At 42.4% G+C, this 26,321-nt stretch overlaps 1 long non-coding RNA gene across 1 annotated transcript in view; it reads left to right on the top strand.

Moving 5' to 3' along the window:
- The first annotated feature begins 523 nt into the window (after nt 1-523).
- LOC137378184 (uncharacterized) overlaps nt 524-26,321 on the top strand; it is a 41,065-nt gene continuing 15,267 nt past the window's right edge. The window contains exon 1 of the long non-coding RNA XR_010976576.1: nt 524-778. This is a non-coding gene — a long non-coding RNA (uncharacterized lncRNA). The remainder of the gene's footprint in view (nt 779-26,321) is intronic.

Here is a 26,321-nt window from a genome sequence, read left to right as displayed (position 1 = left end):
TAACAAATTTTTACCCCAAACTGCCTAATTCCTTTTGGTATACGTGCATTGTTGGATGTTTATCTCTCTTGGGTCCAAAGTGGATAATTTCACACTTTCCTACATTGAATTCCATCTGCCACTGTTTTGCCCACTCACTTAGTCTATCAATATCCCTTTGCTACTTTCTGCTCCCAATCTACACTATTTACTGTGCTACTGAAATTAGCATCAACAAACTTAGATATTCAGTTCACTTACTAAATATAGTGAACAGCTAAGGCCCCACAACAGTGAAAAGCTGAGGCACCACAACATTTAGATCTTCTCTTACAGCAAAATATCTCCAAGTGCTTCACATTGAGAAGGAAATGCAAACTTGAGCAGGAGAGAAACATTTAGAGATGATGAGGCCCTGAAGGTATAGTTGAAGAGGAGGGATTTGATATGTTTCAAAGCAGTGAGCAAGATGGCAATGCAGAGAATTCTAAGAAAGGAACTGCAGATGACAGGAAGAGCAGTTACCAATAGTGTAACAAAGGAAGCATGAAATACAGATCCGATTAAGGTTAACAAAGCCATAAAAAGTGCAAATAAACTACTGGGGTTCATTTCTAGAGGAATGCATTTCAAAAGTGGAGACGTTATGATAACCTTATAAAGAACCTTGGTTGGATCGCACTTGGAGTTCTGTGCACAGTTCTGGTTTCCATAGTACAAAAAGTATACAGAAGCACCGGAGGAAGTACAAAAAAGATTTACAAGGATGACATCAGAACTGAAAGAATACAACTATCAGGTAAGAAGGTTGGGGCTCTTTTATTTAGAAAAATATAAGTGGAGAAGGTGACCTGATAGAAATCTTTAACATTATGAAGTGATTCAATTGTGTAAATGTAGAGAAGAATCTTCCACTTGTGGGGGAGTACAAAAGTAGGGGGCCATAGATATAGGATAAGCATCAATAAATCCAATAGGGAATTCAGAAAAATCTTCTTTACTCAGAGAGTACTCGCACTGAGTTGGTTAGGTGATAAGCATTTAAGGGGAAGCTTGATAAGTACATGAGAGAGAAAGGAATAGAAGGATATATTGATAAAGGTGAGATGAATTAAACTGGAAGGAGGCTCGTATGGAGCTTAGGCACTGATTTAGACTTCTTGGGCCAAAAGGCCTGTTTCTGTTTTATAAAATTCTATGTAATTAGAGGGTCCCTGTCAAGAGATTGGCAGCTGCTTATAACTCACCTGCTTCCCCTTGGTAAGAAGCCAGGTTACCAAGATCAGAAATACCAGCAGGAAATAAGTGGACTCCTTTAGAATTTAATTTTAATTTTAAATTGTTCAGTTGAAATATAATAGATGCAGGTGATGCATATCAAATAGAGTATAAGCAGAAGCGTGGTCAGGTGTACACACTGTTATGCACTTTTAAAAGTAATTCCTTGGAGTAGGGTGTGAACCTACAACTTGCCAGCTCAAGATTGATAGTTACTGAGTAAGCTAACACCATCCAAAAATACTCTTAATTTGGCAGTTTGTGAAATCTGTATACTAATTGATTATCTAATTTTGGATTATATATAGATCATATATATATTATTATATATATATATATGGATCATTTGCATTGATAAAGGAACAAACTGATAAAGGAATTTGGATGAGATATGCTTCCTTGTTTAAATGCAAATGAATGTGGACAGTGAATAAATGTTAGGATAATTTATAACTATATGTTTAATGAAAGATTTTACTGGTAGGGTAGAGTTTGCATGATGAAAAGTCAATGATCCATTAAGAGCTGGGAACTGTTTGGTAGATAGGAACAGGAGTAGGTCATTCAGTCCCTTGAGCCATTCTATTAGATCATGGCTAATCTGTACCTCAACTCATTAGGTTTAGAGTAGTTATGGAAAGGGATAAGTTGCAATCAAAGGCGAAGATACTCATTTAGAAGAGGGCTAATTTTAGTGAGTTGAAAAGAGAGCTGGCCCAGGTGGGTTGGAAACGCACAGATTGACAAGTAAAATGATATACAATGATGCCTTCTCGGAGGAGGTATTTCAGTTACAAATTGAACACATTCCTATGTGGGGGAAATGAAAGGCAATCCAAAGCCAGAGCTCCATGGATAACTCCTGAAATTGAGGTTAGAGTGAAGGAGAAAAAGGAAGCTTATGGCAAATGTTAGGTCCGTAGTACAGTACAGAATCAAGCAGAATACAGAAAGTGTAGAAAAGAACTGAAAAAGGAAATAAGGAGAGGCAAAGAGCATGGATGGGACAAGATTAGCAGGTAACATAAAAGGGAGCAGTAAAATCTTTCATAAATATATGAAGAGTAAAAGGATAGTCAAAAAGGAAGGGCAAGGCCAATTAGCAACCAAAAAGGAAAGGCTAGTCCTGAAGAATTGTGCTCCAGAATTAACTTCCCCCCACCCCCCGAGCCAAGCTGTTCCTTTACAGATACAACACTGGCATCCATCGGACAAAGTGGAAAATTGCTGAGGCACGTCCGGTCTGGAAAAATCCAATTGTCCAATTATCGTCCCATCAGTCTACTCTCAATCATCAAAGCGGTGGAAGGTGTCATCAACAGTGCTATCAAGTGACACTTACAATAGTCTGCTCACCGATGGTCAGTTTGTGTTCTGCCATGACCACTCGGCTTAGAACTCATTACAGCCTTTGAGAGCTGATTTCCAGAGGTGACTGCCCTTGACATCAAGGCAGCAGTTGACTGAGCGTGGCATCAAGGAGCGCTCGTAAAGTTGAAGTCAATGGGAATCGGGGGGAAATCTCTCCACTGACTGCAGTCATACCTATCATAAAGGAAGATGGTTGTGGTTGTTGGAGGCCAATCATCTCAGCCTCAGGGTATCAATGCAGGAGTTCCTCAGGACAATGTCCTAGGCCCAACCATCTTCAGCTACTTTATCAAAGGACCTTCTCTCCATCATAAGGTCAGAAGAAGGGACTTTGCTGATGATTGCAGAGTGTTCCTTTCCATTCACAACTCCTCAGACAATGTACCTGTCCATGTTCACATGCAGCAAGACCTGGGAAACATCAGCCTTGGGCTGATAAGTGGCAAGTGACATTCATGTTATACAAGTTCCAGGCAATGACCATCTCCAACATGAGAAAGTCTAACCACCTCCCCTTGACATTCAGTGGCATTACCATCCCCCAACATCAACATCCTGGGGTCACTGTTGACTAGAAATTTAACTGACCTGGCCACATAAACACTGTGACTACAACAGCAGATCAGAGGCTGGGTATTATGTGGCGAATGACTTACGTCCTGTCTCCCCAAATCCTCTCCACCACAGGTAATGCACAGGTAAGGAGCATAATGGAATAACCTCCAATTGCCTGGGTAAGTACAGCTCCAACAACACTCAAGAAACTCAATACTATCCAGGTCCTACTTGATTGGGACTCCACTCACCATCTTAAACATTCACCCCCTCCACCACTGGCACATCAAGGCTGCAGCGTGTACCATCTACAAGATGCTTTGCAGCCAAGACTTCTTCAACAGTGTAGGTAGGCTTGGGTAGTTAGATTTTAGTTTAACTTGACCATTTTTTGACCTCTACCACCTAGAAGGACAAGGGCAGCTACCACCTGCATGTTCCTCTCTGAGACAGACACCACCCTGACTTGGAAATATATCACCGTTCCTTTACTGTCGCTGGGCCAAAATCCTGGAACTCCCTCTCAAACAGCACTGTGGGTGTACTTACACCACATGGAATGCAGCAGTTCAAGAAGGCGGCTCACCACCACCTTATTGAGGACAAGTAGTGATGGGCAATCAATGTTGGTCTTGCCAGCATAACTCACATCCCATGAGCAAATTAAAAATAAAATAGAAACTGATGAAAAAGAATTGAAAAGCATAACATGCAATTGAGTAGAGAAGACAATGCAGACAATAAAGCCAAACTTAATCAGATCATTGATGGAAGAATCACGATGATATAGAGAATCAGGATCTGACAACTTTCAAAATTATTGGCAGTCAATAGGGGAAAATTCTCCTCATAAAAGATTATTATTTGCCAAAGTTTTCTGATCATAACATAGACTCCAACTATTGGTGTAGAGTGACATTTTGTATCAATATACTAGTTATAATATCAACACAACATAAATCCTGAGTCAGAGCCCAATCTGACACCAAGATCAAAGCAGATAGAGATTCTTTTGGAGGAAAGAGTCTTGCCCTAATTTGCTCTGAAATCACATTGGGATTTAATTTCAAGTTCCCTATAGAAGCGTTTTTTGGCATGAAGCAAAACTGGCTTGCACTAACAAAATACTTGTCGTACAACTTAGTTTACAGCTTGTATTCAAACAAAGATTTTAAACTGGAATGAAGCACTTAGCTGATCAGCCTAAGCAATTACACTGTATTTGAAAAGTACCAATAGCACATTAATGTATTGTTGGTATGCAAACATAGAATAACCGGTTTGAGCATTAAGGCAGTACTACATACCTTCCTAGTCAATGGTGTGTGCTGCAACTACTGAAATCCAATCTGTTAGATCAGTCAGTCTTAGAAGAAATTACTGAAAGGAATTCATAGCCAACATTCCATTTCCACATAGCTTCTTCAATACCATAGGAATCTAAAACAGATGCATTTAATTGGTTGTAAATTGCTTCAAGTTTTCTTAACTCAGTAGGTAGGGAGTTCTGTTGTTAGCTGTCTTAAAAGTTATTTTATTTTAATGCTAATTATATACAAATAGCAGGTGTGCACACATGCAGAATATTTCATTTGCAGTATTAAACCCTAACCTTAACTGTATTTTTTGGTATGTTTTATTTCTCATGGTGGAGTCAATAGCAATGGTTTACACAAGTTTTCTGTGTGATAGATCTCCTGTGTATATTGGTACCCTCTCGGGGATCCCGTGCAAATAATGACACTCCCAGTTACCCTTTGCAAATACTGACACACTCCCAAGGATCCCTCTGCAACCCCACTCATTGGAATCCATTCAAATATTAACACACTCCCAGGAATCCTGTGCAAATAATGCCATGTTCCCAGTTACCCTCTGCAAACATTAATACACCCCTGGTAAATCTCTAAATATTATGTTTCTGGGCAATCCAAATAAATATTGATATAATTTAAGGAACTCCCATCCTAACTTCATAGCATTATTTTCCTTGGTGTAGGCAACACTATCATTGTAAATATATTTCTTTATTAGTAAAAAGTAACTAAATTAGTGTACTAATAATTCAACAAATAAGAAAAATCTGGAAATCCAAGACATATTTTATAATCTCATTATAACCCCTTAGGATCAAGAAGCCCTGGTTGAAAGTCTATGCTCACTTTGCAGTCTACTCTGTTCTAATGGGGAACTCGGGGCATACTTTCAACCAGGACTATTTCCATAGGAATGCCTAACGTGCTTCTACTAAATGCCTCTCTGCACTTGTTTTAAATGGCTTAATGCCTGTGGTTTAAAAAGTGCAGAGAGGAATTTAGTATGAGCACGTATGGCAAACATTCCTAAGGGAAAAAGTACCAGTCAGAAAATATACCCCCAGCTGCTTTAAAACCCAAATATTCCCAATCATCTCTAAGGAAGGCTCCAAAGCAAAACATAGGATAATGCATATTGCTTTAGCAGGAGATTTTTCCATTCCATGTGCCCGTTCTCAGTCTTTTGCAACTGTTTTTTCTTTTTGCATCTAGCCATTGGAATGCATGCCCACGAATCCTTTTAATCAGACTGTAACCTGCCCTGCTATTGTATTTCACAAGTTATTTTTCATTCTAATATCCTGTAATGACAGAGCACATATTTAAAGAGATGACAAAAAGTTAGATAAAATGTCTTTACTCAAAGGCATTGAAATTCCTTGAGCGATGCGCTGGTCTCTCATTATAAGTCCAGCGGATGACGGGTGGAAAAACTGCACAGCCTGTTGTGCCAAGTCACCACAGTTTCCAAGAGTTCTTTGACTTCCTTGTAAGGTGTAGAGTCTCTCTCCACCCATCACATGGCCAACGTCATCAAGAACATGGATCAGGGCTGGTCTCCCTAAACTGGACATTCTCACTTCTAAGTCTTAGTCAGAAGTCAGTGTTTCTGTGGCAGATAGTATGCCAATTGAGTTGAGGTGGACTGCTCTCCACAGAGGCATACATGGGCCCCATCGGTTAGGTCCAGGCTCAGCAAGTAGCCTTAGCGCCTGAAGACTTTTTTCAGGAAAAATCTATCCTGATTCTCCTGAAGAAATGAACCAGTGAACAGAATGTGGCAGAGGTTGGTGGCAGTGCCTAGGCACCAGGTGGATGTGCCTGAATTGGGACTTGTGCTTGTCTGTCCCTAGTGGAAGCGCATGGGAAAGGCGTCCGCTGCTATGTCCAGTCTGGCCAAGAGAGTGTGGGAAATGGCACACTGATGCTGAACACAAAAGCCTGTGTCCTCAGTACCTTGCTCTATGGCAGCGAGGCCTGGACAACGTATGTCAGCCAAGAGCGACGTCTCAATTCATTCCATCTTCGCTGCCTCCAGAGAATCCTTGGCAACAGGTGGCAGGACCGTATCTCCAACGCAGAGTCCTCGAGGCGGCCAACATCCCCAGCATATACACCCTACTAAGCCAGCGGCGCTTGAGATGGCTTGGCCATGTGAGCCACATGGAAGATGGCAGGATCCCCAAGGACACATTGTACAACGAGCTCGTCACTGGTATCAGACCCACCGGCTGTCCTTGCCTCCGCTTTAAAGACGTCTGCAAACGCGACATGAAGTCCTGTGACATTGATCACAAGTTGTGGGAGTCAGTTGCCAGTGATCGCCAGAGCTGGTGGACAGCCATAAAGATGGGGCTAAAGAGTGGCGAGTCGAAGAGACTTAGCAGTTGGCAGGAAAAAAGACAGAAGCACAAGGGGAGAGCCAACTGTGTAACAGCCCCGACAACCAATTTTATCTGCAACACCTGTGGAAGAGTCTGTCACTCTAAAATTGGCCTTTATAGCCACTCCAGGTGCTGCTTCACAAACCACTGACCACCTCCAGGCGCTTACCCATTGTCTCTTGAGACAAGGAAGAGGAAGAAGAAGTAGAAGAAAAAAAAAGAAAAAGAGAAAGAAGATCTGACATGAACACAGCTCAAGGGATTTGGTGCCTAACTGAAATTAGAATTTCTCTGCCAGAAACTATGGCCAGAATGTTATGTTGGGTGGGAGGTCCCGCCCACTGGCTGAAAAGTTGGTGGTGAGCCCACCTCCGCTGGGCCTGGGGAGCCGTGCTCGTAATTGACCTTGGGTAGGACCTCGAGGTGGAATCAGCAGGCCAGCAGATCTTAGTCCCAGCATGAGGAAGGATGGCCCCAGAACTACGGTAAGTTTTTGGTGCCTCGCCAGGGATAATTGGCCAGGCCCCGGCGGGGCAAGGTGGTCGATTAGGGGGACAGGGGGAGTGTTGTGCAGTGGGAGTGGTTAGGGCTTCGGCAGTGGTCCTCCATGGGGCACAGGGTGCCCGATCAGGAGGGCACCACCCGCTTCTTGGGACCTTTGCTGTCCAGCTGCCACGGGAGGAGGCCCTTAAGTGGCAGTTAATTGGTCACTTAAGGGCCTTGATTGGCCTGGGGTGGATGGGCCATATCTCGCTGCAACCGCCCCACGTAAAATTGCAGCGCGGGTGGGAAGGTGGTGGGAACGCCCCCCCACCTCCCGGCAAATTTTATGGTCACCCCCGCCACTAGCCAGCTCATTAGGAGCCTGTAAACTTACGACCCATGGTTGCAACAGTGTTCATAAATTCTTTCAAAAGGGAATCTTCTCGCCCCCTCTGCAATTTTATGTGGGGCGGCCACAGTGGGAAATGGCCCATCCACCCCAGGCAATTAAGGCCCTTACGTGGCCAATTAACTGCCACTTGAGGGCCTCCTCCCATTGCCGCTGGTATTTTACCCATGGCAGCTGGACAGCAAAGGCCCCAAGAAGGGGGTGGTGCCCTACTGATCGGGCACCCTGTGCCCCATGGAGGGCCACTGCCAAAACCCCAACCACTCCCACCCTGCCCCACTAACTGACCCCCTTGCCTCACTGGGGCCTGGCCGATTTTTTGGGGCCTCGCCAAGGACACTTATCGTAGTTCCTTGAAAAAGAAAGTATTAAAGAATACTAGTGAATTGCCAATGGTATTGTCTGCAGTTAGTTGATGAATATAAGCTTTTTTTAAAATATACAAGATGGTGAAGGAATTGGGAGCAAGACTTCAAAAATTCAATCCACAGAGTCACCTAGTGGTCAAGAACTTGCAACTACATCATGGCAAGGTATAGCAAAATGAAATGGAAATTGTTGCCACAGCAATTTGCCTTGGTAAATGCTGACCCAAAAGAGTTACCAAAATTCTGACAACAGCAACTGAGGTTTTTGGACAGAAACCACGGGCTTTGTGTAAGAGGTGGGGCTCCCGGCGCTGGGCTGAAAAGGCCTCTGCATTTTCGTGGCCCCCTCTCCCCCCCCCCCCCCCCCCCCCCCCCGGAGCAATCCTCCAGTGTTTTTCAATTAAAGATTCACGAGCCAAAATCCCCGCACCTTTAAAGACAGGGATCCAGCCTCCATGATCTGCCCGCTAATCAGAGGGCTGGTAGCTCAGTAGTATCTGAAGCACCACCGGGAGCAGTGGCCGCTGCTGATACTGCAGAGGCCGCGGACCCAGGCCCAGCACTTGAACGCCGGATAAGAGGTAGGTGAGGCGGGGTCGCCGGGGCCAGTCCGGAAGGCTCCGGCAAGGGGGTTGGGGATGTGGTTGTGAAGTCTGGGGGGGGGGGGGGGGCCGGGGGAGGGGGGGTAAAGTTGTTCCCGGTGGGGGTCCTCCATGGGCCACAAATTGCGTGCGGTGGAGGGCCACCCCAAGGCTCTCCCCACCGCTGGTAAGATCCCAGTGGCGGGGGTGTGGGGGGGTGGGGTGGGTGGAAAGAGGCCCTTTGTTGGCCATTGATAGGCCACTTAGGTGCCTCTGGGCGGGAAGGCCGTCATTGGCCTTTTTTAATAATACATCTAGATATAAATATGGAGTGACCATGGGTATCATATTAGACAAGATAACTCATGTAGAGAAAAAAAGGCACAGTTTGATGGGCTGAATGCCCTGTGTTTGTGCTGTAGTATTCTGTGAATCTATGATTCTGCTTTAAACCTACCGGAGAGGTAAACTGTATATACAGAGATACACTTAAGAAGGATCCAATGTACAAAAAAAAACCTACTTGTGCCTGTTTACATGTTATTGTGGACAGCTAACAGCGTTAGCATCTCAATGTGTTAACTATCCATTCAGTTTGATCTTGTTTGCTTTGTGCTAGCTTTCTCTCTATTCTATAGTTGCACACGCGAGCTATTTTGAAGAATACGACACCGCTGCCATTATCCTATTACTGAGAGATGGTAGTTTTGTGTGTCATGAACAGCAGCACATATTACAAATGTCTGTTTATTCAACAAATGGTCTACTACTTAAAAAAAGCCTTGAGAGGATTCAGTGGTGTGCTCCCACAAGTTCTGAATTGAAGTGAAAATATTTGCAGTGTCACAATCTTTGTTGTTGACACACATCAATGGCCATAGCTTTTTCATGATTCATCTGTGCTCAGTTCAGGGAGGCCCTTTCATTTCTAAAGTCTCAGCAGTAGATGAGAACCAAATGGATTTCCTTGGTATTGCTGCCCTCCCCATTGGGTATTATCACACATCTGCTCTGCATGAGTTTATCTACCGCAACAACAAGATTTCTGCTCAATGAATGCATAAGCAATGTATAATTCTAGTGTGGATCAATAATGTTAATTATACTGTCTCCAGATGCATCATCCTTGTGAAAGCTGTCCTTAGTGGATTTCAAGAAGGAGAACTGTCTAGTGACTGACTGACATCTGTGTTCCAGGACCCAGTGCAGTTACTGTATCAGGTGACAAAGAGTATGGTCAGAATCCATTGACCAGGAAATTTGTGTCAATTCTACCAACTTGTGTTCAAAAGACTGCAGGGTAAGAAGTTGTTTACACCCAAAAACATGCAAACAGGATGGTGGGAGGGCGGTGGGGGGGGGGGGGGGGGGGGATTAAAAAAAAGATCCTTGAGCCTGAATGGATAGGTCCCAGGCACAGCTAACATTGGACCTCAGCTTTCATTATCATTGAACCAGTGAGCTGCAGATGTCTAACGGATGTTCCCAGGCTGCTTGCCAGAAAAAAGGCTGGAAGATCAGGCAGCTGGGCCCCCGGCAAAGCCCCTCTGGTAATCTTTAAAGGAGGTCCAGGAGAGGGGGCAAACAGGAGGCAGGGTAACAGAGGTGATCAAAGATAGGCGAGGAGAGGTGGCAATCAGGAAGGAGGCGATTGGGAGGGAGGATAACAGTGGCGATCAGAGAGGACAGGGAGAGAGGGCAGGGTGGGAGGGTAACGATGATGATGAGAGGGCTGGGTGAGGGAGCATTCAAGAGGGAGGGTAACAGTGAAGATTGGTGAGGGCAGAGCACCATTGAGTTTCTTAGGCTTCATATGTGAATAGTCATAGAATTCATACTTGCATTCTGAAAATGCAACATTTGACAAGTTAGTAAGTTGTCTACTTTATCCATTATCCAAGTATGGATATTTCATTAGAACAAAATTGGCAAATTTGGTTAATGTGTAACTGGATGACCTATGAGTGGTAGAAAAGGAAAATGTGGCTGTCCGTGATGGCATCAAGTACAATCACTTATGTTGAATGTTGTTGGCTATCCTGGCACATACACAAAAAGATATGGTGCATTGTAACAGGGAATAGCATTAAGCACCCGTTGGCAGCAGTAGTATAAACTTAATCCAGCTCCTGCGAATTACCATAGGATTTATTATTGATAATTTTAAGGAAGGTTGACAAATACTGAGATCGCAAGGAATAAAAAAAAAACACCCTTCTGTAACTGGAGGCTTTTATTAAGGACTGCTCCATTTGCTGAATCTCCTAATAAGATAAGAGGATAAAAAGAATGCCAAATAAGGTGATGAGAGGAGCCCAGCCAATTTGAAAAGGACCGGCAGTAAGAGCAGATCCCGAGTCAGCACCAAGCACTGAGGGTCGAGCTGTCCAGCTCAAACACCAGAAGATTCTGGGAATTCTGAAAGAGTGACGTCAACACTGACGTCACAGAGAGTACTCTGGTGGAGCTCTGAGGGTGAGTAAACAGCAAAGTAATTTCTTTCTTTAACAAGTTCAGAGAGCCTGGAGGTAAGGAGAGCACACCTGACAGAGCAGAATGGAATAGGTACGAGCATCAAAGAGTGAGGTTAAAAAAAAACTAAAAGTGATGTCAATGGGTGATTTTTTTAAATATTACTCTTCACTAAGTTTTTAGTTTATTTCTGTTAAAATTTAGTTAGTTTAATAAATAGAGGCATGGCAGGGTGCATCAGTCTGAGTGCGCATCTTGCTCCGGGAGCTCCAGGACACTTCTCGTGGTTTGGACAACCACATGTGCAGGAGGTGTCATCAGCTGGAGGAGCGAGAGCTCTGGTGTATCTGCGAGGCTGAGAGCTATGTCAATAGCACATTCATGGATGTGGTCATCCCGCAGCTTAAGAGAGTGCAGGCAGAGAGGGAATGGGTGACCGCCAGACAGTCAAGGAGGACCAGGCAGGTAGTGCAGGTGGCAGCATTTCACTCTCCAACCAGTATTCAGTTCTGAATAGTAGTGAGAGTGATGGTTCCTCTGGGGAGTGCAGCCAGAGCCAAGTCTACGGCACCATGGGTGCTCAGCTGTAAATGAAGATAGGAGGAAGATTGGGAAAGCAATAGTGATAGTTAGGGGAAAGACAGACATTTCTGCAGCTGCAGATGTGAATCCAGGATGGTATGTTGCCTCCCTGGCACTGGGGGCAAGGATGTTGCTGATTGGCTGCACAGCACTCTGAGGGGTAAGGGTGAATAGCCAGAGTGCGTGTTCCATATTAGTACCAATACCAAAGGTAGAAACATGGATGAGGTCCTGCAGGCAGATTTTAGGGAGCTAGGAAGGAGACTGGCAAGTAGGACCTCAAAGGTATTAATCTCTGGATTACTCTTGGTGCCACCCTTAAGTGATTATAGAAATAGGAAAATAGAGCAGATGAATGCGTGACTGGACAGATGGTGCAGGAGGGGAGGGCTTTAGATTCCTGGAATATTAGGACTGGTTTTGGGGGTGGTAGGACCTGTACAGGCTGGACAAGTTCCCCCTAAACATACTTGGGCCAATGTCCTTGTGGGACAGTTTGCTGGTGCTATTGGGGACTAACTTGGCAAGGGGATGGACATCAAGATATAGCATTAGAAAGGAAAAGCAAGTTGCATGAAGGATTAGGAGAGACAGATAGCACTAGAGTTAGAAATAGTAAGGTATTAGTTGGGGCCAGACTAAAAGGGAATGCAATAAGTTCGAAATTAGGTTTACAGTGCATGTATGTAAATGTACGAGGTGTCGTAAATAAGGTTGGTGAGCTGCAGATGCAGATAGCTACATGGGCATGTGATGTTGTGTTGATAACAGAGACCTGGTTTGAAAAAGGGCAGGACTGGACACGAAATATTCCTAGATGCAAGGTGTTCAGGAATGATAGGGAAGGAAAGAAAGGAGGACAGGTGGCAGTATTCATTAAGGAGACTATTATAGTGCTGGAGAGAGATGTTCTGGAGGGGTCAAGGACAGAATCTATTTGGTTAGAGTTAAGAAACATTTGAGGTGCCATTACACTACTGGGTGTATTCTACAGATGACCAAATTGTGGGAAAGATATAGAGGGGCAATAATGACAAGGAAATTACAGAGAAGTGCAAAAACTATTTAGTAATAATGGGAGACTTTAATTATCATACAATAGACTGGGATAGAAATAGTGTACAGGGCAGAAATGTAGAAGAGTTTCTGAAGTGCATTCAGAAGAATTTTCTTGATCAGTATGTTTACAGACCAACTAGGGAGAATGCATTCTGGATCTGGTTCTGGGAATGAAGTGGGCTAAGTTGATCAACTGTCAGTAGGGGAACATTTAGGGAACAGTAATCATAGCATCATAAGGGTTAGGTTATTTATGGAAATGGACAAGGATCAATCTAGAACAAAAATACTTAATTGGAGGAAGGTCAATTTCAGTGGGATGAGAACAGATCTGTCCTGGCTACATTGGAATCAAGGATTGGCAGGGAAAATGGTAAAGGAATGATAGGTTGCCTTTAAAGAGGAGATGGTTCAGGCACAGTTGAGGTACATTTCCATGAGGGGGCAAGGGAGGGCAACCAGAGCTCCCTGAATGACGGAAGAAAGAGTAAGATGAAGCAGAAAAAGGGGGCATATAACAGACATCAGGTTGATAATACAAATGAGAATGAGGCTGATAGAGAAAGTTCAGCAAAGAAATGAAAAAGAACATGAGAGGCAAAGAGGGAGTATGAGCAGCTAAAATAGAAGGGAATCCAAAAATCTTCTATAGACATAGAAATGGTAATAGGGTGGTAAAAGGAGAGGTGAGGCCAATTAGGGACCAAAAAGGGACATATGAATGGAGGAAGAGGGCATGGCTGAGGCATTAATGAGTACTTTGCATCTGTCTTTAGCAAGGAAGAGGATACTGCTGAAGTCATAGTAAAAGAAGAGGTAGTTGAGATACTGGATGGGCTAACAACTGATAAAGACAAGGTTGAAAAAATGCTGGTTGCACTTAAAGTTGATGAATCACCAGGACAAGATAGGATGCATCGGGAAGCAGGGATAGAAATTGTGGATCTTTCAATTCTCCTTAAGTATGGGTGTTGTGCCAGAGGACTGGAGAATTGCAAGTGTTACACCCTTGTTCAAAAAAGGGTGCAAGGTTAAACCCAGCAATTACAGACCTGTCAGTTTAACGTTGGTGGTGGGAAAGCTTTTACAAATGATAATCCAGGACAAGGTTAACAGTCAGCCTCTGATTATTGACCTTAATTTGCTTCTTAATGATCTTAGCCAGCTACCCACTGCTTGTGGGCGAGTAGCCATTCCGGCCCCCGATCCACCCTTCAGGAAAATGGTCCAAGGGCGGGATGGTGCCAGCAAATCGGCACTCCGGGCATCAGCACAAAATTACATGCCCTCTTCCCTCTGTTGCCTTCCCCATATCAGGGCATAAATTCTGCTCATAGCATCACTGAATGGTTACAGCACAGAAGGAAGCCGTAGGGTTAATGCTGGCTCTCCAGGCCGACTTTGAGGCCCTCTCCCGCCTACCTGGCCACAACTGCGGCTACAGGTCACTCTATGGAGGGGTTTCCCCTTACCTGCAACGGCAGGCTGCAGCTCCTTCAGTGCTGGAGGGCCTCCTATTGGCCTGTCCGCTGTCCTCAATTGGCCGGCGAGTGCACCCTCTGGTAACTAATTGCCTACTCCAGGAAAAATCAATGTCAGGGTGCTGGTCCTGATACAGTACAGGTTTGGGACCCACATTTAACCCTGATGACAGGTCTGACCCAAAACACAATATCCTGCCCTGTGCTTCTATGATCAGGCAGCATCTGAACCGTTCTTATGAAAGGGCATCGACCTGAAACCTTAACTCTATTTCTCTCTCCACAGCTACTGCCTGACCTGCTGAGTGTTACCAGCACTTTCTGTTTTTATCTATATGCACCTGTTCATTGTATATCCCTGATGTTTGGCTTAACCCAAATATGTCTAGTGGTATTTTTAGCCTTACCTGTCTCCTATCAGCTGCTTCCAGGTTCTGAGTGTTCTGTCTCTTCTTAGCTTGTAGCATTGTCTGAATGTGTGCAGTCTTATAGCTGAACACAAGTCCTGCACTTCAGTGATGCAGGGTGTTAATGCGGCAAAGCAATATGTCATCCGAGCTCCACTGTTTAAACTGAAATATGTTCACAGATTGAGACTACAGTCAGTTCAGTATCACTACACGTGAATGGCAAAAAAAAATAGTAATTCACTCTGCGTAATTGTACTGTCAGCTAATAAATCAGTGAAACACTGTACTATTTCCAGAAAATTGTTGATTACTGATGATTGTTCAATTGAAGCGTTCCTATGTATTGCAGGGTGGTTAAATTAATTACCCATCAAAACCTTAGTTTTTCACCAGCTGGAAATAACTACAAGGCCACAGGTAATCAATTCAATCAGCCTCACTAATTCATTGCTGTGTGTGACTCAACTCACGACATGTGAGCATGAATTAGAGGACAATAACAGACTGTTGTTAAACACACACTGTCACTCCTTATGTTAATCAGCAAACATTGTATTTTAGTTTTAAAGTTTAATTTAAAGCTATACTTAATTTTTCTACAAAGTCAATCAATTTAATCTGCAACATCAATCCAAGTTATTTGTACAGATAATCTGCTAATCAGATAATATGATAATATACATTAGGCCAAACAAACAAGATGATATGCATAATAAAAACAAGAAATTCAGGAACCATTCAGCAGGTCTGGCAGCATCTGTGGAAAGAGAAGCAGAGTTAACGTTTCGGGTCAGTGACCCTTCTTCAGAACTGACAAATATTAGAAAAGTCACAGGTTATAAGCAAGTGAGGTGGGGGTGGGGCAAGAGATAACAAAGGAGGTCTAGATTGGACCAGGCCACATAGCTGACCAAAAGGTCACGGAGCAAAGGCAAACAATATGTTAATGGTGTGTTGAAAGACAAAGCATTAGTACAGATTAGGTGTAAATACACTGAATATTGAACAGCAGCAAGTGCAAACCTGAAAAAAAACAGTGGGCAAGCAAACTGAACAAACTAAGATGAAATGAAATAAATGCAAAAAAAAGATTGTAAAAAATGTAAAAAAGAATGTAAAAAAAAAAGGAAGAAAAAATAACTAAAAATGAAAGTAAAATGGGGGGCTGTCATGCTCTGAAATTATTGAACTCAATGTTCAGTCCGGCAGGCTGTAGTGTGCCTAATCGGTAGATGAGATGCTGTTCCTCGAGCTTGCGTTGATGTTCACGGGAACACTGGAGCAGGCCAAAGACAGAAATGTTGGCAGGAGAGCAGGGGGAAGTGTTGAAATGGCAAGCAACCAGAAGCTCGGGGTCATGCTTTTTAGTTATTTTTTCTTCCTTTTTTTTTACATTCTTTTTTACATTTTTTTCAGGTTTGCACTTGCTGCTGTTCAATATTCAGTGTATTTACACCTAATCTGTACTAATGCTTTGTCTTTCAACACACCATTAACATATTGTTTGCCTTTGCTCCGTGACCTTTTGGTCAGCTATGTGTCCTGATCCAATCTAGACTTCCTTTGTTATCTCTTGCCCCACCCCCACCTCACTTGCTTATAACCTGTGACTTTTCTAATATTTGTCAGTTCCGAAGAAGGGTCACTGACCCGAAACGTTAACTCTGCTTCTCTTTCCACAGATGCTGCCAGACCTGCTGAGTGGTTCCAGCATTTCTTGTTTTTATTTCAGATTTCCAGCATCCGCAGTATTTTGCTTTTATTTAAGATGATATGCATTTTGAGAGTACAAAGCCATTTAGGCTGCTCTGTCTCCCTGTGTTTGTTTTTCCAATTAAATAACATTTTAATGCTTCGCCAATGAACTCTCTTGTGCTATCTTGTAAAATACTTTTAAAAGTTTGTGCTGCATTGTGAGAATCTGTGAAACCCCCATAATAACAGAGACAGTGAGGATAATTTTAACCTAAACCTCATGACAAGAAACTGACTTCAGTAAAAAGTACAATTGACTGGGATGTTTGACCTGATTCTCAACCAAAGGTCCCTAATAAGTCACTGTTGTAAATCATGTTCAAAGCAGGAGCGCTGATCACCATAAGATGGTGCTACTGGGTAGAATTCATGCTGTTTTCAAAAAGACTCGAATTTATCTAGCACCTTTTAATATCTCTCAATGATACTGTTAAATGTGGCCAGGATAACTCTCTCTCTGTCTTCAAATCGTGTCATGGTTTTTTAAACTCATTCTCATGATATGGGCATTGCTGATAAGGCTGACATTTATTGATAATCCCTACTTGTTCTGAGAAGGTGCTGATGGGCCTTCTTAGGAACATTGGAACAGGAGTAGGCCATTCAGCCCCTTGAGTCTGCCATTCAATTAGATCATGACTAATCCGTAACTCAAATCCATTTACCTGCCTTGCTTCCTTAGTACCCTTATTTAACAAATATCTATCCATCTCAGTTTTTAAGTTTTTATTTGACGCTGCCTCAACAGCTTTGTGGGGAGAAGAGTTCCACTACCCTTTCTGTGAAGAAGTGCTTCCTGACATCACTTTTGAACAACCTAGCTCTAATTTTAAGGTTTTGCCCCTTGGTTCTGGTCTTCCTAACGAGAGGAAATAATTTATATCAAATCTTTTACCCATCTTAAAGACCTCAATTAGATCACCCTGTAATCTTTTATACTCAAGGGAATACAAGCCTCATCTTTGCAACCTGTTCTCATAATTTACCCCTTTAGCCCCATTATCATTCTGATGAATCTGTGCTGCAGCCCATCAAGGCCAATATATCCTTCCTGCGGTGCAGTGCCCAAATCCGAACAGAGTATCCCAGATGCAGTCTAACCAGAGTTTCATACAACTGCAGCATTACTTCCACCACTTTGTATTCCAGAGCTCTTGAGATAAAGTTCTTCTTGAAATGTTTCAGCAGTTTGATACACTTCAGAGGGCAGTTAGGAGACAACCACATTGGCATGGGACTTGAGAGTCACATATAGGCCAGAATGGGTGAGGATGGTTTGCTTCCCTAAAGGACATTAGTGAATGAGTTGCATTTTTACAACAACCTAATATCTTTTGTGGCCAGTTTTACTGATATCTGTATCAACTTCTTTTTAAAAAGCAGAATTAAAATTCTCAAACTGTGGATCTGAACTCACATTTTCCGAATTCCTAATTCAGTAACATAACCACTAAATTTTAAAAAAAGAAAGGACTTGCATTTATATAGCACCTTACACAACCACAGGACATCCCAAAGTGCTTCACAGGCAATGAAGTACTTTTGAAGTGTAGGCACTGTGGTAATGTAGGAAATGTGACAGCCGGTTTGCATACAGCAAGTTTCCACAAACCCCAATGTGATGATGACCAGATCACCTGTTTTTGTGTTGTTGGTTGAGGGGTAAATATTGGCCAGGTAACCAAGAACAACTCCCCTCCTCTTCTTCAAAATAGTGCCTTGGGATCTTTTATGTCCACCTGAGAGGGCAGACAGGGCCTCAGTTTAACATCTGCAGTGCAGTACTTCCTCAGGACTGAACCGAAGAGTCAGCCTTGATTTTTGTTCTCAACTCTCTAGAGTGGAGCTTGACCTCACAACCTTCTGACTCAGAGGTGAGAGTGCTACTAATTGAACATCCCTAATGTCTAACTTATCTTTAACCTCCAATTGAAGGATTGCATCATCAAAAACAGAGCACTAGCCTATACTTTCAGCCTAGATTATGTGTTCAAGTCCTAATGATCAACAACCTTCTGACTCACAGACGAAAGTGGTACCAGCTAACAGAATATGACAATTGAAAATATCTCAAAATCCTCTCAAGATATTTTCTTCAAATGGTTATCAGTAAGATTGAACTTTCAGGATCTGAACTTCAGCTGTGATTCACAACTGTCATTACGAAAACTGAATATTGTAGGTTTCTAATGACATAAATTTTATCTTCAGAAACATGAACTAACGGAGACCTCTGACTGGAGTTTAGCTTCAGGCCCTCTAGCACCCAGTACACTAGCTACCTCGTTTATACAAATATATACATTAGTCAATCTTCTGTGATGCTGTAACTGTACAGTGAAGACCGTGTAGTCTTCAGTTAAAGTGAAATTAGAGGCCAAGGGATGATTAAATTCGGGAACACAAATGTATTCAATCCCCATTTTACAAGTTCTATTTTTACTGTTATTTTTCCATTCTGGGTTGCCTCCACTTGGCAAGGAATAATTGCAGCATGAGAAGCTTAGTTAAGCAGTTTCCATCAGAAAAGTAAACATTGGAATTTAAAATGAAAAAGGTTGACAGAAAGAACACGTAGATGGAAGGTTATATATAGTTGTGTGTGTGTGCATGTATATGCATGTTATGTAAAAAAAAAGGAAGGCAGTCATTTCATGTTGGTTTCTTCTCAGCTGGAGCCAGACATTTATAAGCACCTGTCAATCAGCAGATTTGCCTCACCATTAATAATTAACCTATAATTAACTCCAAGATCTCCTATTTATAACAATTATGGCCTTAAAAGAACAGTCCTAATTAAATATGGATGCACCTTAGCATTCTCTGACTTACCATCAGATCTGCTAGCATTTAAACAATGATATTCATGCACTAGACTAGAATATTAATATGTTGTGTATATGAGGCCAGGGACTTATCTACATGTCAATTTCTCTAATTAACTGGAAACCAGATTTATATAAAAACACAAGAAAAACTAATTTATGTTTATATAGTAAAGAACTATCTTTGGCCTCCTTATCTCGAGAGACAATGGGTAAGCGCCTGGAGGTGGTCAGTGGTGTGTGGAGCAGCGCCTGGAGTGGCTATAAAGGCCAATTTTAGAGTGACAGGCTCTTCCACAGGTGCTACAGAAAAATTTGTTTGTCGGGGCTGTTACACAGTTGGCTCTCCCCTTGCGCCTCTGTCTTTTTTCCTGCCAACTACTAAGTCTCTTCGACTCGCCACACTTTAGCCCCGCCTTTATGGCTGCCCGCCAGCTCTGGCGAACGCTGGCAACTGACTCCCACGACTTGACTCCCACAGGATTTCATGTCGCGTTTGCAGACATCTTTAAAGCAGAGACATGGACGGCCGGTGGGTCTGATACCAGTGGCGAGCTCGCTGTACAATGTGTCTTTGGGGATCCTGCCATCTTCCATGCGGCTCACATGGCCAAGCCATCTCAAGCGCCGCTGACTCAGTAAAGAACTATATATTATCCTAAACACACAACACAAAAGCATTTAAATTATTTAGAATACTCTGATCACTGATTTTGTAAATAAACTTAATGTAAAAGATTTTACTGAATAATTTATTTTCCAAAGCTTAACTCAACTCTGAGTAATATTTTATCACAAGCAACACCAATGACATTCTTACAGCATTGACACAAGTCAAGCACACAAGGGCTTCAGAATATTGACAGCTGATTAATGGCAGAGTTTGTCTATATTTACAAATATTTAACAAGCAGATTTTTAAAAAATGTTTACCTATCTCTCCACACAAATAAAACCTAAATGTAAAGTCATGCAGAAAAAGTCATATGGAGAGGATGGTATGCATTTTATCAACATTATTGTGTTTTAAAAATAGACTAAGAAAACCTTAGTTGCATACTGTCAAATCAACTCTAGCCTGATTTATGGCAACTTAAACCTCGTGCATGTTGGGGGGGGTGGGGGGTGGGGGAGGGAAGAGGGGTGCAGGTTAAACAAAGTGGGCCTCCCTGGTGCTTTGCTTTCATTGAAATGGTACTGAGATAACATTTTCATGAGTCAGTTTTCGAAACTCATTGGGTTGAATTTTGGAAGCCTGCTGGAGCCAGGGACGGAGGTGGGTGGGTCCGGAATTCCCTGGCGCTGGCCAGCGTGCCAGTTTGCCGGCATCTTTCACCCTCTGGGCCATTTTTAAGGAGGAAGGTTGGGGGCGGGGTAGGGGTGATGGCTACCCACCCTCAAGCAGCGGGTAGTTTGTAAATGTAATTAAAAGACCTATTAAGGCCAATGATCAGTGGCAGACCGGAGGGCCAGTGCTCCAGGATCAATTTGAGACCCTTTTCCCGCCTGCAGTTGCCATACCTACATGACCACAGTTGAAGCCGTAGGCTACCGTGTGGAGGGGCTCCCCTTCCACATTGTTGGTCTGGCAGCTGCGGCCATTTCTTTTTAAAGGTTTGTAAAATGTGCTGAGAGGGCGTCTCCATCCAGAGGCACCCCCTCTCCCCCCTTCCTGCATCAGCAGGCTGCAGTTCCTTTTGTGCTGGAGGGCCTCCTTTTGGCCCTCCAGTTTCAGGAGCCCACCAACCATCCTCAATTGACCATTAATTGTCCTTTCATTCAAAAATCGCAGTGTGCATGTCATGCCGATGCCGTGCAGGGTCGGGACCCGGAAATTATTCTGACGTCGGGATCCTTACCCAAAAATGAAATTTCGGCCTAGTAAGTTAATTTCTGAATGTTGTTTACTATAGAGCCCTCTAGTGCTTGTGGAAGATAGAATTATTCATGCAAATACTGCCCTTTTGTATTTGCATCATTGTCATGCATTCTGCAGAATTCAATTTTAATGTGCTACGACTTTCACAGATATCAAGCCCCAATCTGCCTGCAGGTGATCATAAAAGATCCCAAGGCAATATTCAAAGTCATAGGCTGGGAGTTCTGCAGTGAATAACTCACCTCCTGTCTCCCCAGTGCATGTTCGCCATCTACAAGGCACAAGTCAGGAGTGTGATGGATTACTCTGCACTTGCCTGGATAAGTGCAGTTCCAACAACACTCAGGAAGCTCGACATCATCCAGGACAAAACAGCCTCGCTTGATCAGCACCCCATCCACCACCTTAAACATTCACTCCCTCCACCACCGACGCACAGTGGCAGCAGTGTGTACGATGTACAAGATGCACTGCAGCAACTCACCAAGGCTCCTTAGACAGCAACTTCCAAACCCGCGACCTCCTCCACCTAGAAGGACAAGGGCTGCAGACGTATGGGAATCCCACCATCTGCAAGTTCCCCTCCAACCTACATACCATCCTGACTTGGAAATTTTTTCTGTTCCTTTACTGTTGCTGGATCAAAATCCTGGAACTCCCTCCCTCACAGCACTGTCGGTGTACCTCCATCAGAGGCAGCTCACCACCACCTTCCCAAGGGCAATCAGGGATGGGCAATAAATGTTGGCTTTTCCAGTGAACCCACATCCCATGAAACAAATAAAAATAAAATTGTTGCTTGTGGGACCTTGCTACACAGATTGGCTGCCATGTTTGGCCACATAACAACAGTTACTACACTTAAAAAATAATTAATTGGCTGTAAGACTCTTTGGGACGTTCTGAGAAAATGAATGGTGCCATATAAATGCAAGTTCTTTCCATCAAAAATGTGTTGAATTTAGCATATTTGCAACTTTTCAGGAAGAGGTCACATTGCAAATATAATTTCTGTTTTCAATGTGGATTAACAGATAGTCTTTGGAAATTAAGCTGCCAGGATATGGTTGATCACAAGTTAATCAAGATAATCCCACCTTAGTTTTCTTTTATTTTATTTTACAGATACAGCACTGAAACAGGCCCTTCGGCCCACAAAGTCTGTGCCGACTATCAACCATCCTATATTAATTCCATATTCCTACCACATCCCCATCTGTCCCTGCCACCTACCTATACTAGGGGCAATTTATAATGGCCAATTTACCTATCAACCTGCAAGTCTTTGGCATGTGGGAGGAAACCGGAGCACCCGGAGGAAACCCACGCAGACACAGGGAGAACTTGCAAACTCCACACAGGCAGTACCCAGAATTGAACCCAGGTCCCTTGAGTTGTGAGGCTGCGGTGCTAACCACTGCGCCACTGTGCCACCCTAGTTCATCCATTCAGAGGAATCCTCATGCCATTGAAAGACGTAGAAAGGAAATGTCTGAGAGGTGACCCTATAGAGTGGTACATAAGACTGCTAACTGTCTTGAAAAATTTTAACCCAGAATATTACCTTATTTAAACCGTGGGAGTAGAACTAGGGGCCTATGCTCAAACTAGTGAAAGGTAATTTTAGGACTTACATCAGTAGATTCTGCTATACACAGACTACTCTATGTATCAAATGAAATTCCAGAAAGAGTGGCAGAGGCAAAAACCTTGGAATCATTTAAAAAGAATTAGATGCTATAACAGGAAGGTGTCCTCAGGTACTGAAATATTCAAATGCAAATTAATCAACTCTGAAGTAGCATATCCAGAAATCATTTTCTGTAAAGTTTTAACTTGAAGAACCACCAATTATTTTCATTCACTATTATTCTTTAATACATCAGAAACATTAACTTCATGTTTTAAAATTTCAATTCAATTTGGTAGGTCACACAGATAATGCATTGCATTATGGTACAGCAGTTGGTTTCATTAGTATGCTTGATGTCCAGTATGGAATTCAACCACACAAACCAAGAAGGCCCTAGGTTCAAACCCCAATCTGTACTGGGTTAGCTAATCTCAGTTGGCGTTCCAGAGGATTGGAGAGCGGCAAATGTGACACCCTTATTCACGAAAGGGTGTAAGGACAGTCCTAGTAACTACAGGCTGGTCAGTTAAACATCAGTGGTTAAGGTTTGGAAACAATTGTCATGGAAGTGTAGTTTCTTTTCTGTTTAAAACAGTGTGCCTTTAAGACTTTGTTTAAAAACAGTGTGCCTTTAAAAACTAAGAGGTACAGTGTGCCAGCTGTACCTGTTTCCTGAGCCATTATAGGAGAGAGAGGTCTCATGATGTACTGTAACTTTTAACTGTGTGTAAAAACTGGCTAAAACCAGTTTAAACTAGAGACAAATGAAGCATTCTGTACATTGAAAAGAAGCTGTCTATATCTCAGCAGAGAAAATCTACATTGAGCTCACATTGTGTTTGCCTAAGGAGGGAAAAACACCTGGAAAAAGAACAATTTGCTTTGTTCTAGGTAGTAAATCCCATTTTACTTTGAAACTCTATGAAGTGTGTTACAGAAGTGACTCCTCTATTGCTTATTTGTGTTTGCTGGAATTTCAATAGATTTTTTACCAAAAGACTGCTGATTTTAAAAACCAAGTAGACCTATTGCTGTGCTTCTTTTTGAAAGAGCCGTGTGACACCTGCTGGAGTTGAAATACTTTGAATGCCTATTTATTAAAAACTGTGTTGTTAGTTTTTGAATGTATGTGTGTGTGCTTGGAGAGGCTTAGGTTAAATAAGAAGTTATAAGGCCTTTAGACATAGGGTTTATCTTAATAGTGTGTAAGATTATAATAATCAGGGAATAAAATCAACAGGCACTTGGAGAGATTTGAGTTAATTAAGGATAGCCAGCATGGATTTGTAAAAGGCAAATTTGACAAATCTAATTGACTTTTTTGATGAAGTAACAGGGAAGGTTGATGAAGGGAAAATAATGGATGTTGTCTATATGGATCTTAAGAAAGCATTTGACCAAGTACCACATAAGAGTCTGGTTACCAAAACTGAAGCTCATGAAATAGGAGGGTCAGTGTCAGCTTGGATAAGAAATTGACTTAAGACAGAAAACAGCAAGTTGTTTTTTTTTTAGAGTGGAGGATGGTAGATAGTGGTGTTCCCCAGGGTGCAGTGCTAGGACCACTGCTTTTTTTGATATATATAAATCATTTGGATATTGGAATATAGTGTAAATTTGCAAAATTTGCTGATGATGCCAAACTTGGAGGTGTGGCAGACAGTGAGGATGATACCAATCAACTGCAACAGGACATAGATAGGCTAACAGAATGGGCAGACTGAAGTGATTTATGACTTTAACCCCTTATAGGGACTAAACCAAATCAAGCGTACATCCCTATAAGTCTCCTTTAATTAAGTTCAGATCAGACAGATTCCTATAGACACTTGTTTGGGTCCGAAGAACTGAACTAATCTTCCCTCAAAGAAAGCAAACTAACAGAATATTACTATCTTTCGGATAGCCTATTTTAAAAATAATTATATCTAAGTCATAAATATCCCAGATATTATAAGAGTCTGGGAAACTCTCTTCAATAAGTGTCTCCCACTTAAGGAGACACAGAGAGGGGTTTTTTGTAGTTGTATACAGAATGCTACATGAGACGATTTATTAACTTTTATAGATTTATTAAAGAGTTGAACATTTTTTAAAAATTCATTCATGGATGTGGGCGTCACTGGCCAGGCCAGCATTTATTGCCCATCCCAAATTGCCCTTGCGAAGGTGGTGGTGAGCTGCCTTCTTGAACCGCTGCAGTCCATGTGGGGTAGGTACACCCACAGTGCTGTTAGGAGGGGAGTTCCAAGATTTTGACCCAGCGACAGTGAAGGAACAGCGATATAGTTCCAAGTCAGGATGGTGTGTGACTTGGAGGGGAACTTGCAGGTGGTGGTGTTCCCATGCATTTGCTGCCCTTGTCCTTCTAGTTGGTAGAGGTCGCGGGGTTGGAAGGTGCTGTCTAAGAAGCATTGGTGCATTGCTGCAGTGCATCTTGTAGATAGTACACACTGCTGCCACTGCATCGGTGGAGCGTCGGCAATACACCTTAAGTGGCTAAGTATACTACAACACCAAAGATTACTAAAAGATATAAAATATAATCTTATTTCTAAAATAGAATCAAAAAGTTCAACCTTGATAATGTTACAGCAAAATATCTTTGAAGATCCATCAAAATTTAAAGTAAATGTTTACCTTAAATTCTTCGAGTACCATAGGTTGAGAAGCATTGATGAGGAATTCAATACTTCTGTTTTTTTGATTCAAAACTCTCATGTTTATACTGTTTCTAATCTATCATCTGATCTTTTAGAATGTAGGTATTACCTTTCTGTGTGTGTTTTTCTGGCTTTTGAGATCTATACATGGTAATATCATTAGCTACCATTCCCACTTAATGTATTTGCTGGAAACTTCTCGAAGTTATGAGCTTTTATCTGGTCAAAATGTTGTAATTGGTTTTACTTGGCATCTGTTTTTGTAAGTACCATTTCATTTTGTAATTCATCATCTGTAATTGTCTTTTTATGATACCTTGTACCATCTTGTTGAGTCAGTCTGTCTATATCACTAACACTATCAACGAATTAAGTTATAGCCATCAGGACTGACTTCACATAGGATGTTTCAATGTGTGTCATGTTCTAATTCCATTGTAGCAGAGACCTTGGAAGACCTTGAAATGGATTTAACTTAAAAGGTGTTTCTGGTTCACATTCTATTGTAACAGGGATGTTTGTAGATTTTTAACAATGCTCTTCAAAGGGGAGTTCAGTGAATCTTGAAAACTGACCATTTATTCAATCTTTAATTCTAAAAGGTATAATGTATTAATTATATCTAACTTCGACCTAACCCTATTATACCTATGTTTCACTAAAAGACAAGTGACAGATGTAATCTAATACAGAGAAGTGTGAAGTGATGCATTTTGGCAGAAGGCATAGGGAGAGGCAATATAGACTTAATGGCACTGTTCTAAGGAGTGCAAATGGACAGAGGGACCTGGGGGTTCAGGTACATAGATTTTTGTAGGTGGCAGGACATATTGAGAGA

The sequence above is a fragment of the Heterodontus francisci genome, chromosome 16 (assembly GCF_036365525.1).
Source record: "Heterodontus francisci isolate sHetFra1 chromosome 16, sHetFra1.hap1, whole genome shotgun sequence".
In the NCBI taxonomy this organism is placed as follows: domain Eukaryota; kingdom Metazoa; phylum Chordata; class Chondrichthyes; order Heterodontiformes; family Heterodontidae; genus Heterodontus; species Heterodontus francisci.
This window is presented reverse-complemented; position numbering and strand designations above follow the sequence as displayed.